Raw genomic sequence first — 12,707 nt, 5'->3', positions numbered from 1 at the left:
ACACCAACAGTGCACCATCGATATTAATCAAGCCGATATCACTTCGTCCTTCAACGCATAGACCCTATATAATTATATTATATATAGGGCGGGCAGAGTTCCTCCCTATCCGACAAAAAGAAAAAAGGAAAAAAAATTCTTGTGCCCTACGCGCGTGTATTTTCCCAATTAAGCCTTTTTGGAAGCTCGGCAATCCATTGAAAAAACATACCTGCCGACAACTGAACCAATGTACGCTCGCAGAAGCACACTGACTACGAAGCATTCGTGACAAAAATCTAGCTCTATATCCAATGCCCAAGACAGTGAATTTGGGCCGAGAAATACCCGGGGTTTTACTGTATCGGTTTGTACTACAGTCGTATTTGTAATGGCTGCGTTACTTTTTGTGAAGTATCATGTATATTGCACTTCTCTATATGCCCAGAAATCGTCATGTTTTCTTCACAGGAGCGACTCAGCTATAATGGTATAAATCAGCCCTTGCCCGATTCCTCTGACTACGAAAAATAATAGCTTTATTTAATATATATTTACAACTGGGAATTACCTAAGGTCATTAAGAGTTCTTCTCAAAGCCCCGCGCGCATAAATAAAATCGCCCGCTTTTTGCGCGTTATTCAGTTTTTATCGCTGTTTTATTCTTTCCCAAATTCACCACACAAAAAATCTCACGTCTGACATCGCCAGACGTCAATAAAATTCTTCATCTTGGATCTAGAATGAGCGTTTTGAGCGTTTTGACAGTATTGTTTTGTAATTATTTGATATCAGAAGGACATTCTTCGTATTCAGAATGTAATTCGATATGTCTGACGTGCTCTAATGTCCCATAATAAATACAGTGATACCTCCTTGAGAGATGAAAAGGTGGTCTATTATTGCCAAAAAGCTCGTTCAGAGATAACAAAAAATTAAAGCAAAAAAACAACAACAAAAAACTGTATTCCGAATTAGGTTTTTAACTTTTGATGGGCTTCGAGACCAACTATTAAATTAAGATGGCCTAATCTACATACAAACAATCTGTGGTACACTTTCAGGTTTTACCATTGCTATTGATGTTTATGTACCAAATATTTCGTGCAGATTAAGCAAAAAGATCGTCAAATTTGAATTTCGTTCTGGTATACCAGAACGAAATTACAACAGTGGCCTATGGAGCAGTGTAAAACACATTATCATGCATAACTCGCAAACGCAAAATCAGAATCAACTGAAATTTTGGGAATGACGCTTTTTTCGTAGATATCTACTGAAAAATATCATAAAAAAGGATGCTATGATCACGAAACAGGCAGTAAATTAAAGACACTCAACCATGTTTCTATTTATCTCCCACACATGGGGTGTAAAGACTGCACAAAAAGTAACCCAGCTGTTATAAGCCTATAGCGTCAGAACTAATAATTGTGTTCACAATATTTCAACATAGAAAGAAGGATTATTTATTTACGCGCATTTTGATACCCTATTTGTCCAATTTCGTTAACAATACAGCAGTGTTTTTAAAGATAAATGCCCGAATTTAAAAGTTGCAGCTATTTGTATTGATTTGAAGTAAGCGCGAAGATACGGTAATGGACGGTTTTACGTGCCACAATGCTTGCGTAACAACCATTGATCGCTGTAAACTGCAACTTTTAAATTCAGATATTTTTCTTTAAAGGCACTATTGTGTTGTTAATATTGAAAGACATTTGACAAATGAGGTATCAAAATGCGCGTAAATAAGTAATTTTCCTTTCTCTGTAGAAATATTATGGAAACAATAATTAGTTCCGAAGCTATAGACCTATTTATAACAGCTGCGTTACTTTTTGTGCAGACTTTAGATTTCAACCCATTTGAAAATTAATGAAATATCCCACTGTGGAAATATCCCATTTATTGGAACAAAACAAATTGCTAGTGGTCTAAATTTAATATCAAAACAATGCGGAGAAAATCGAGCATAAATAGTTCAAAATGACTTGCGTCTTACCTGCTATATGTTGAAAAAGACGTACTTTATCAAACTGAACGAGTTGCTCCGTTGGCGTGATCTCTGTTCTATATTCCAGACAATAACTGAATAGCTTTAGGGCTTGTCACTAATACGGAAACACATTTCATTTTTTCTCATCTATATGCAAATACCGTAGTAATATTAATCCTGGTTGTCATGGATCAAATTAATTTTTAGATGAAAAATACAATATCCCCGAGGTTCCTAAATGGTTAATTATGATTAATTAGGCTTAGTGTGTTTCATAAGAATAATTACAATCATTATTAGATTCATGAGAATGAGCTATAATGTGTCGGTGCTCGTAACAAAAAGGACTCTTTTAGGGAACAATCTGACACATGTACAGGAAGCTAGCGTCACACTCATGTACAAACACGTGCAAATTCAACCACAAAAAAAAATGGTACCAAAACTATTTAAAAAATCTGAAATATAGCATTGACCGGGAAGCCCAGTTTGCATGCAGTGTGTGTCCTTTTGTCTATATATATGCTCCTGTTTTGTTTTTTGATGATTGTTCGTCATTTTTAGGTTTATATTCTATTTGAAATCAATACACCCCTTTGGAAGACATGACCTTAATCTCCCACACAAGGGGTGTAGATTTTAAATGGAGTCACCCATTCAGGACCTCATTTGAAATTCAATGGAAATGTCCCATTGACACAAAACAAAATCGGCTTCATTCCATAGTGGCGTAAGGTGATCTGTGGTATATTGGCACGTATTATGTTTTTAATCATGATGCAGTCATGTCTACAGTAGAATTCAACTCGACCTTTGCAGGACTTAAACCCCATTAAAAGCTATTAAACCAAGATAACACTCATTGAAAACAGCTCAAGTGATTAAATCATATCTTCTCTGGTTAAATACACACAACATATGTGTCTGCTTTACACGTACAATGGAGCAATGAACTGGGATTATACTTTCAGTTGGGCGAACGATTATAAAGCGAGCGCTAGAGAACAATTCTGTATGGTCTTTGTTTACGAAATGAGACAATACGTGCTTATTGTTAACCAGCGTTCTTGAAAATGAGAAACATGGTGGTTTGCAGACTTAACACGGTTTGGAAATAATTTCTTCATATTTTTTGGTGTTATCTGTCGTTTACATATCCTTCCTAAAACACCAAAGTACGCATATTTCCAAACATCTAAATTAGCTAAAAATTTAGGACATGTTACAAAACTATATTGTCTAGAATTTTAGAAGAGTACTTTTAATATTGGCCGGTTATTTTTCACACAGCGACGTTAACTAGGCAATGTACTATTACCTATAACATTAACTAAAACACCAAAGTACGCATATTTCCAAACATCTAAATTAGCTAAAAATTTAGGACATGTTACAAAACTATATTTTCTAGAACTTTAGAAGAGTACTTTTAATATTGGCCGGTTATTTTTCACACAGCGACGTTAACTAGGCATATCCCCATACTTTTAACGTAGGCTATTTGTAGAGGTCACGCGTCAATGGGAAAGAGCACTGTGTATTGTGTATAGGAAAACGGACAGTAACTGCAGTATGTGATGTTCTCTTTCACTAAGTCTCAGCAGGCAATATTGGCTGATTACTTAACAATTAATTAAATAAATTTGGTATATGGTTACAAAGTGAAATTGTGTGTTTTCCATCGTGGTGTATTGACACCTTACGCCACTTTATATACACATTTTATAATAGTAAAAAAACTAAGAAATATCGGCAAAATGAAAAACATTGCATGTTGTACATGAGTATCACCTCACTAAGGCGATAAACTTTAATTGGTTTCTCTCATCTATATGCAAATACCGCAGTGAATTGTAGTCCTGGCTGCCATGGATCAAATTAATTTTTAGATAAAAAATACAATATGATTACTTAGGCTAGCTTAGTTGTTTCATAATAATAATTTATAATCATTATTAGATACAATCATGATATGTGTCGGTGCTCCTAACGAAAAGGAATCCTTTAGGCAAGAATCAGATGCAGGCTTACAGACAGTCTTAACGTCACACTCATGACGTGCAAATTTAAAAAAATGGTACAAAAACTCAAAGGTTAGCATTTACCAGGGCCTGATTTACCATAGGGCCAGATGGGCCCGGGCCCAGGGCCCCCAAAATTGCCCTGTGCAGTGTGCATCTTTCATTTTAGCCGAAAAATACTATGTTTTGGGCCAATAGCCTACAAAAATTGCGAAAGTGGCATGTTATAAAATTATAGCAAAATTCAGCTTCAATTCGGGCTAAAATAGTCTAAAATTGAATTTTTTTCGGGCGCAATGTCCTAGTAAAATCTAAAAACTTGGCCACTTGAGTGCACATGCCTTCCTCACGGTGGGTTTGGGGCCTCCAAATTTTGGCCTGGCCCAGGCCCCCCCAAAAAAGTTAAATCCGGCCCTGAGCATTACGTACTAATATGACAACTCCAGTCCTTAATCGCAATTCAATTCTGGTGATTGTGTCTTTATTTGGATGGTCTTTGTTTGTTTGTTTTATTTCTTGTTTAACCTGGGACACTCAATCAGTTGAATACACAATTAATCTGTTCTTCCTTGAGACCCAGGGATCAATACAACATTTACATGACATAATTATTAAGGTTTTAAAAATACTACATACATTCAAATACACAATATTAAAATTGCAAATTTAGATAAATACAATGCTTACAAAATAAATCAAATTACAGTGTAACTTTACAACATGTTTAAAATACTATTAATACTATAAGTAATGTAAAATAATTTTCTTTTGCACAAAACCAAAATATTTTACTCACTTGACGGTTTCGCCTATCATGGTCGATAGGCATCATCAGAATGATGTTGGATGATCCTTACTTCCGGTAGGACGTATCCCGACTGTAGAGGGTGTATTTACAGCCAGGAGAGGATCATACACGTGACTAAGGTAGTGGGCCCCTCGTCTCTATTCATGACATTGGGTCCTCGTCTCCTGATCCATATTGATTCTTTGACATATCTGGCATTTGCATCACACTCCTTGCTAAGAATTTTGGCATTGTCCCAATTGATGATATGATTTTGTTGCACTGCGTGGTCTGTTATAGCTGACTTGGATTGTTCACTCGCTGATTGTTTTCGGGTTTGCCGGGTGTAATTTGATTTGGTTTTTGACACCCTGTCTGTCTCTTTCTGGTGTTCTTTTAGACGAGTCTCTAATGATCCTCTCCTGGCTGTAAATACACCCTCTACAGTCGGGATACGTCCTACCGGAAGTAAGGATCATCCAACATCATTCTGATGATGCCTATCGACCATGATAGGCGAAACCGTCAAGTGAGTAAAATATTTTGGTTTTGTGCAAAAGAAAATTATTTTACTGTATATCTACAAACCTGATGAATCTATTTAGTGATTTAAGGAATAATTATGGACAAGAATCTGTGAAACAACTACGTGATTTGGAAGGATTTGGCAAGAAAATCGCCCGACATAGAAATCATTTGGTATTCACACTCCGATGTAAAGAATTACGCATCACACCTCGCAGTTTGCAAACAGCGGGATGTTCACTATCTGGGATTAAGTGGGAATGCACACAGGATTCGAATAAAGATGGTACAGACCAACAGTTCAAAGGTCACTTTAGCCTTAGTTTCTTTACTCCCGGAATGGTATCACAATGATAAACACCTTAAGCCTAGGCCTGTAGCAAGTTTCCTGTAGCAAGTCAAAAAAGTTAAATGCGAAATATTGGTTTTTAATTTTTTTTTATATATCCATGTCTTAAAAAAAAACCAAAAACTTTTTTGCTGCAAATTGGAATGGGAATTTCTGTGGGTCTCTCCGACACACACACACAAAATCATATTTCTTCATATTCAAGAATATTAATGATCCCTTTTCAACCTGCAGATTAAAAAAAAAAATTTAAATAAATGTGTGATGTATTCACCAGTAGTCTTTCACTACGCTAGTTTGTTGTGTAAATGTTCACTCCAGTTGTGTTTTATATTATTTTTTGCGATTTTTTTCTTTGTAAGTGAAAAAAATTCTAATTCGCAAAATAATCAGTCAAAAACGTAATGCGCGCGCTACAGGAAACAAACTTGTTTTTTTTGCCTAATAATAATATTATTATAATGCACACAAGTTTTCGATAGCTTTTGAAAGCTTTTGATCTGGCTTGCACTCAAAATTTCTGGTGGAGGCCAAAAAAGATCAGAAGCACACAACACAGTTAGAGTACATATTGTCCTCTTTCGGCATCTCCAACTGGAATAACCAGACTCCGCTCACAAAGATTTTGCGAAAACAAATAGCCTAAAGATGGCCTTGCACGAGACGAAGATGGTAGATTATCTGGGTCGAATCCAATTGGTTTATGTGCATCCTCATACTTAACTTCTTTGATTCGTGCTCTCTCTTGCCCTTCCTTGATTGCTTCTGCAAACAATGATTTGCCATCGTTTTCTATTGGATATTGTGGTTGAAGATGGTGTTGCTGTGGTAATTCTGGTGCCATTTGGGGGTTGACTCTATTGCCTCGTCCACAGAGTGCTTGTCTATAACATTTGTAGACACGCCTATTACAGGTGTTGGCTAACAAGACGAAGAACCCTTGAGATGAGTTGAGGATGATAAATACAAACCAGAGAGCATCAATACCAGTGAAGGTTGCTATATAGCCGAATATCCAGGTGAATCCCATTAGTATCGAGATCTGGATTAAATAAAGAATGGAAGAAAAAAGAACCTTGTTAGTTATAATAACATTGAACAGAAATATGGAAATACAGCAAGAAGAAAACCCTTTGGAAAAATCTAGTTAGCTTTTATGGGTCGCTAATATACGTAAATTTAGGGGAACAGTAGTAAGAATTAAACAAGGAGATCAACGCTAAATACCACGAATATTTGCAAATAGATTAGTATCATAGCGTGTATCGGTATTTTATCGTATGTTATAAACATCTCAAAAAAAAGTAACTAACCCCCCTTAAATAATGGCCATTATTCAGAAAGGGGCTATTGTATTACAAATCTGTAAAATACGTTGGAAGCAGAATTTTTTTCTGCGCATTTTGACACCTCGTTTGATACGATAGCCCAGAAAACAATAAAACACCGGTCAATTTAATGTAGTGAGGTCCAGATTTGAAAGTTGCACTTACCCAGCAAACACAAAACGTTTTCGACATCATTCGCAAAAGGTTATAAAAGGTTGTCAGAAAACGTTTAAATGTCGGGTTATATAAAGAGTATATTAAGAGTATAAAACGTTTTCATAACCTTAAAAAACATTTTTTGATAATCTACTGCTCAGCAAACAAAATGTTTTACAGAAAACATTTAAATGTCGGGTTATATAAAGGGTATAAAAACGTTTTAATAACATTCCAAAAACATTCTTGAAAACTTGATACGAAACATTCTAAACAGAATGTTATTTTGGGGTTGAAAAAATATTTTGCGAAAAATGTTTGCCCAAAATATTTTCAATAACGTTTTAAAAACGTTTTCATGACCTTTATATAACCCGACATTTAAATGTTATTAAAAGGTTTTGAAAAAAACATTCTAAGAACATTTCTGTGTTTGCTGGGTTCAAATATTTTAACATAGTGTTATTTAAGTATTGACACAATATTTGGCAAAAATGTTTGCAAAAATAGTTTACAATAACATTTTTTGAAAACATTTACAAATATTGTTTTAGTGTGTTTTCATACAAAACGTTTTAAAACGTTATCATGACCTTTATATAACCCGACATTTTGATGTTATTAAAACGTTTTTACCTAAACCAAAAGCCAAAATATAACTTATTTAAAACGTTTTAAAAACGTTTTTGTGTTTGCTGGGTACATACAAATTTTTACAATTCAAAAAACACTCAAATATCATTACACAGATTTCCTTCCATTACACTGAATACAAAAGCAATACAATTTACTGCAACTTTCAAATCTTGGGTTACATTGATTTAAATGTACGATGTGACGTCAATATTTTATTAGTCAATTGCTGCAAATGAGGTGTCAAAATGTGCAGAAATAAATTCTGCTTCCAACGCATTTTACAGATTATTTCTGAATAATGGCCATTATTTAAGGGGGGTTAGTTACTTGTTTTTGAGATGGTTATTTCACTGGCACAGCTTCAGCATAATATTAATTTGTGCTGCCTGCTATCTTTAAATTCAATTAATTGTCTGCTATCTTTAAATTCAATTAACATTAAACTGTCGATTAACAGCAAAAAGTGCCACGCAAACTATATACCCCGAAAACAACCATAATATGCCAAACTGCTTTTAAAAGTACCAATAAGAGGGAATTCTTATTAATATAGCTGTCATTGCACTAAAAAAAGTTTTAAAATGATCCTGATTGGACATGCAGAAAGTGGAAAACGCACATTACATAGAGAAATACAATAAAGATTTTTTAAACAGACCTAAAGCACTCGTTTCTTTATTTTTCACTAATTACCTTCATATATATGATAAGATATTTCACCGAAGCCACTCTTCTGTTGCCATACCTCGATTTGTAAATTCCCCAAACAATACCAACATAAAATAACGTATTAACTACAATCATCATCGCAACCGGAATACCAAAGAGAATGAGATTTGCCCAACCATTCTGTATCCAGCAAGCTTCCTCCCCTCCATATTGAACATATAAGGTGGAACACTGAGAGGAGTGAAGTATAATTGTAAGTACAACAACTGACAACGGTACACCCCACCCATAGGACAAATAAATGTATAAATATTTCTTTTCTAACTTCTTTGGGGCAGTGAAGGCATCTGCAGATCCAAAGGTCAAGAAAAGGTCAAATCCTAAGATATTCATCCAAGAGAAAGAAGATAACCAAAAGTAATGAAGTAGTATGGCAACCATAACACAGGCTTGAGGATGTTGGGTTTGATGACCCCCGGTAATTAAAACGAATTCAGCAAGGAAGAGAGAAGTGACCAAATTAAGCAATAGAGGACTGGCTCGGTTGCGTAATGACTTGAAGAAACAAATAGTTAGGAAAGTAATTGTACAGCTAACGAGGGACACAGACGTACATATATTGCCAACAATTTCCTGTGCTGCAGAATAAAATACCAGATTTGATCTAGTGTTGTTATTGATTGTGCTAACATGAAGGGAGCAAATCTGAATTTCATCATCGGAACCTATGATATATTCCTCCGGACTTAACAGCACACCTGTTGGAGTGAATTCTAACCAATCAGGTTTGTTTAGTACACTCAGAAACAGCGTACGATTAAAGGAAAGAAGTGGACATGATAGGTTTGTATTTTGATTCGCGCATTGTATGATAGAAATAGACTTCTGAAAGAATTCATCGTCTGGGCTTTGGGAATACTTTACTTGAAGTCCTAAAAGATGAGAAGAATTTTCAGTTTCAAAGATATTGGCGAAGTTCAGCATGTAGTTATTTGCAGCCTTATCATACTTATGCTGGGAACAAAGGTCCAGAATATCGCTTGGCGCACAATCAATATCAAATTGTATCTCGGACATTTTGCACAATTTATCTTCACTTTTCATCATAGACTCAAAGTGTTCGTCCAAAGTGGATTCTAACTCACTAAAATATCCTGGAGGAACCAAAGCAGGCGATACAAGTTGCAGGGTTCCATTGCTGAAAGACGCATTGAACACACTGAAATAAGCGTCATTCTTAAAATCTAACGTTTCTTGGACACACTCTGAGAATTCTGAAACACTCACGTCCTTCTGGGTGAATTTTACTGACATTGTGAGACTAAGCAGACCTTCAGAGCCATGACAATTTCTGTTGGCATGCGACGGAAACAGACAAGTGTCACCAGCTAACACCATTCCAATCGGGCAAGCCAATCGGCGGCATCTATCTTGAAACGGATCGTAAGTCTGACCAATGGGACATTCAACAATCTCCATGTGTGTAACCAATTCATAGTCATGCACTATTTCAAATCTACTAATCCTGCCGAAGTTTAACAGTACTGAAATAGGAAGGGCATACAACGAATAACTCTCCATATCTGGAAAGAGATTGAACATAGGCCATAGACCATAACCTGGGAACTCCCAAAAATCACAGGTCAGAATATTGAAATTGGACTCATCAAAACTAGTAAGATTGAAGTAGCACAATAAACAGTGAGGATTTTTAAAGAATGTAACTTCAGAACCATTACTTATTTGTACATAAGCAGTGTATTCAGCGCAGTCTTTATGCGCAGGATGGGATCTACGGCAACTTAATTTATCTATCACGTCAATATTCAAACATTGCCGTGCCGACAACTCTACTAGAAGTGGATGTACATCGTGAGGGAGATGGTATTGGATATCGCATTCTGACTCCAGGTAATGCAACACATCGTATGTGTTTGCAATATAAGTATTAAATGATTCAGGAGGGCAGATAAAGTCAACACTCCAAACAGATAGTTTAGTGATATCCCGAAAGTTGCAGAGAGCGCAGAAAACATTTCTAAAGGTAAAACCATCCATATCTGTGACAGGAATTGATCCATAAACATCGTTATTCGCGACATTAGTGCAGTGTCTGATGATTTCTTCATCTATGAACGCTTTGTTACAAGTTACTATCATCTGATATCCCCATGAAGGACCTGCATAATGTGTTGGATCAATGCAACTGATATCTTCTGATGTAAAACCGTTTGACTCGATTTTAGCTTCGATTTCGGCCAGAATGTCGGAATCCTCGTAGCATTCGGATAAGGCTCCCAGGCAACAATCATTGAATAGGTGACATATAGATGATATGCAATAGCACAGAGGTTCGTACTTATCCACTGGACATGACCATTCCTGGCATGACGTATGACGCTCTGGGCAGACTGCAATTTCCAGTTCCCCGTCTCCGATGTAAACATACTCTAAAATAATAATAAAAATAAAAATATGTCAACATTACTCCGATATATCCCATACACTAGAGAGTGCGTGGCCCATGGTGACAGCTCTCGTCTGTGTTCATTCCTTGGCGGGGCGCGATTATTTTTTCGTACATCATTTTGTAAATTTTGATCAAACACGTATGCGTTACAAATATGATGTACGAAAAAATTAATCGGTGGCGGGGCATCTTGGTACGGTGGGGCGGACATTTTATAAATGGAATTAGAAGAGCAGCAACGACACCACTTGTATTACATTCCAGATGTTAAATCTATATACATCATAATTATGCAAAATTTGAGGAAAAATGAATGGGGCGTTTTTATTTTAGGGCCATTTTTCTATAATCGGTCTTTACATGTAGCACGTTGAGGGCGCTATAACCCCCATTTTAGTAACAAATAATAATAAAACAATATTATGTCAATATTACTCCGATATATCCCATACACTAGAGAGTGCATGGCCCAATGGTGACAGCTCTCGTCTGTGTTCATTCCCTGACGCGGCCACTAACCACTAGTAAATGTCTGAATTATTAATTAAAGAAAACTTATCCTTAACCAGTATTTGAACCCAGGACCTCCGGAACTGCCGACCAGTGCTCGCACTACCGAACCACCAATAAAATAAAATCCGTGGCATTTTATTCATTGCAGTGAAGTAATTTGAGAAAATGGCTACAGGATTAAAGGGAGTATAGTATTATTTGCCTGAAATAGTGTTATTTCCCGATATTTTTATTTTTATGCGTTGATTGGCCAATGGAATTACATAGGTGTCTAAACATTTTCATGGGTAATTGCATTTAGTAAGGTCTCTTTCGTGTCAGCCTTTTTTCGTGTTATTGAAGTTTGAAATATTGTTCGTGTTATCTCAAATATTTTTTAGTGTGTCGCTATGTTTTTTTGCCAACATAGGCAGCAGAACAATCAGCGTCACAGCACACTAATCCATACACTAAGTTTGAGCGTTTTTCTTTAGATTGTTTGTCTTTGACTTGTACGAGCTTGCCAAGTAGGGTGTTATTTGGCTTAAACGACGAGGAAATCCCAAAAGCTTTGAGGTGTTTCTTTACACGTTCTGACAGTCCAGCTACATATGGGATTGTGACGCAAGCTTTGTTGGGTTGAACTGTTTTTTGTCTTTTCTACTTTTGTTGGCTTTCAGAAAAGCCCAGTTCTTCAGCGATTCTTTGATGTGGTCTTTCTCCTCTGGAATAAGTTCGCACCCGCTTATGATGGTATCTGCTCTGTATTGTAGAGTTCTTATTACTTCCAACTGGTGTATCAATGGGTGATGTGATCCAAATTGTATATAATGATCAGTGTGCGTGGGTTTTCTGTGAATTTTGAAGTTAGCGAACCATCGTTCTTCACACTAATCAGACAGTCTAAGAAAGCTAGTGTGTCGTCTTTACACTTATCCTGGGTAAACTTGATGTTGTCGTCTAGCATGTTGATGTGAAAGAAACCTTCTAATTCGGTGCACTCAATAATCACTAAGGTATCGTCGATGAGACATAACCAGAGTCTAGGCTTAACATCCGGATATGGTTGCAAGGCTTGCTGCTCGAAACTTTCCATACACAGGGGCTATCGGGCTAACTGGGGATATGGGAGAAATAGGTGGTATTAAAACAGATGCTTACGAGTTCCACGATTTGATCTACATAAGGTTTGTCCGTTCACCATGTTCACTCAAGGTGGTATCATTGTTCAGACACTCCTTTACAACTTTCAGCGCAAAGTCTGGTGGAATACACGTGAACAAAGCGGTATTAACG

The sequence above is a fragment of the Amphiura filiformis genome, chromosome 20 (genome assembly GCF_039555335.1).
Source record: "Amphiura filiformis chromosome 20, Afil_fr2py, whole genome shotgun sequence".
In the NCBI taxonomy this organism is placed as follows: Eukaryota; Metazoa; Echinodermata; class Ophiuroidea; order Amphilepidida; family Amphiuridae; genus Amphiura; species Amphiura filiformis.
Note: the sequence above shows the minus strand (reverse complement) of the source record.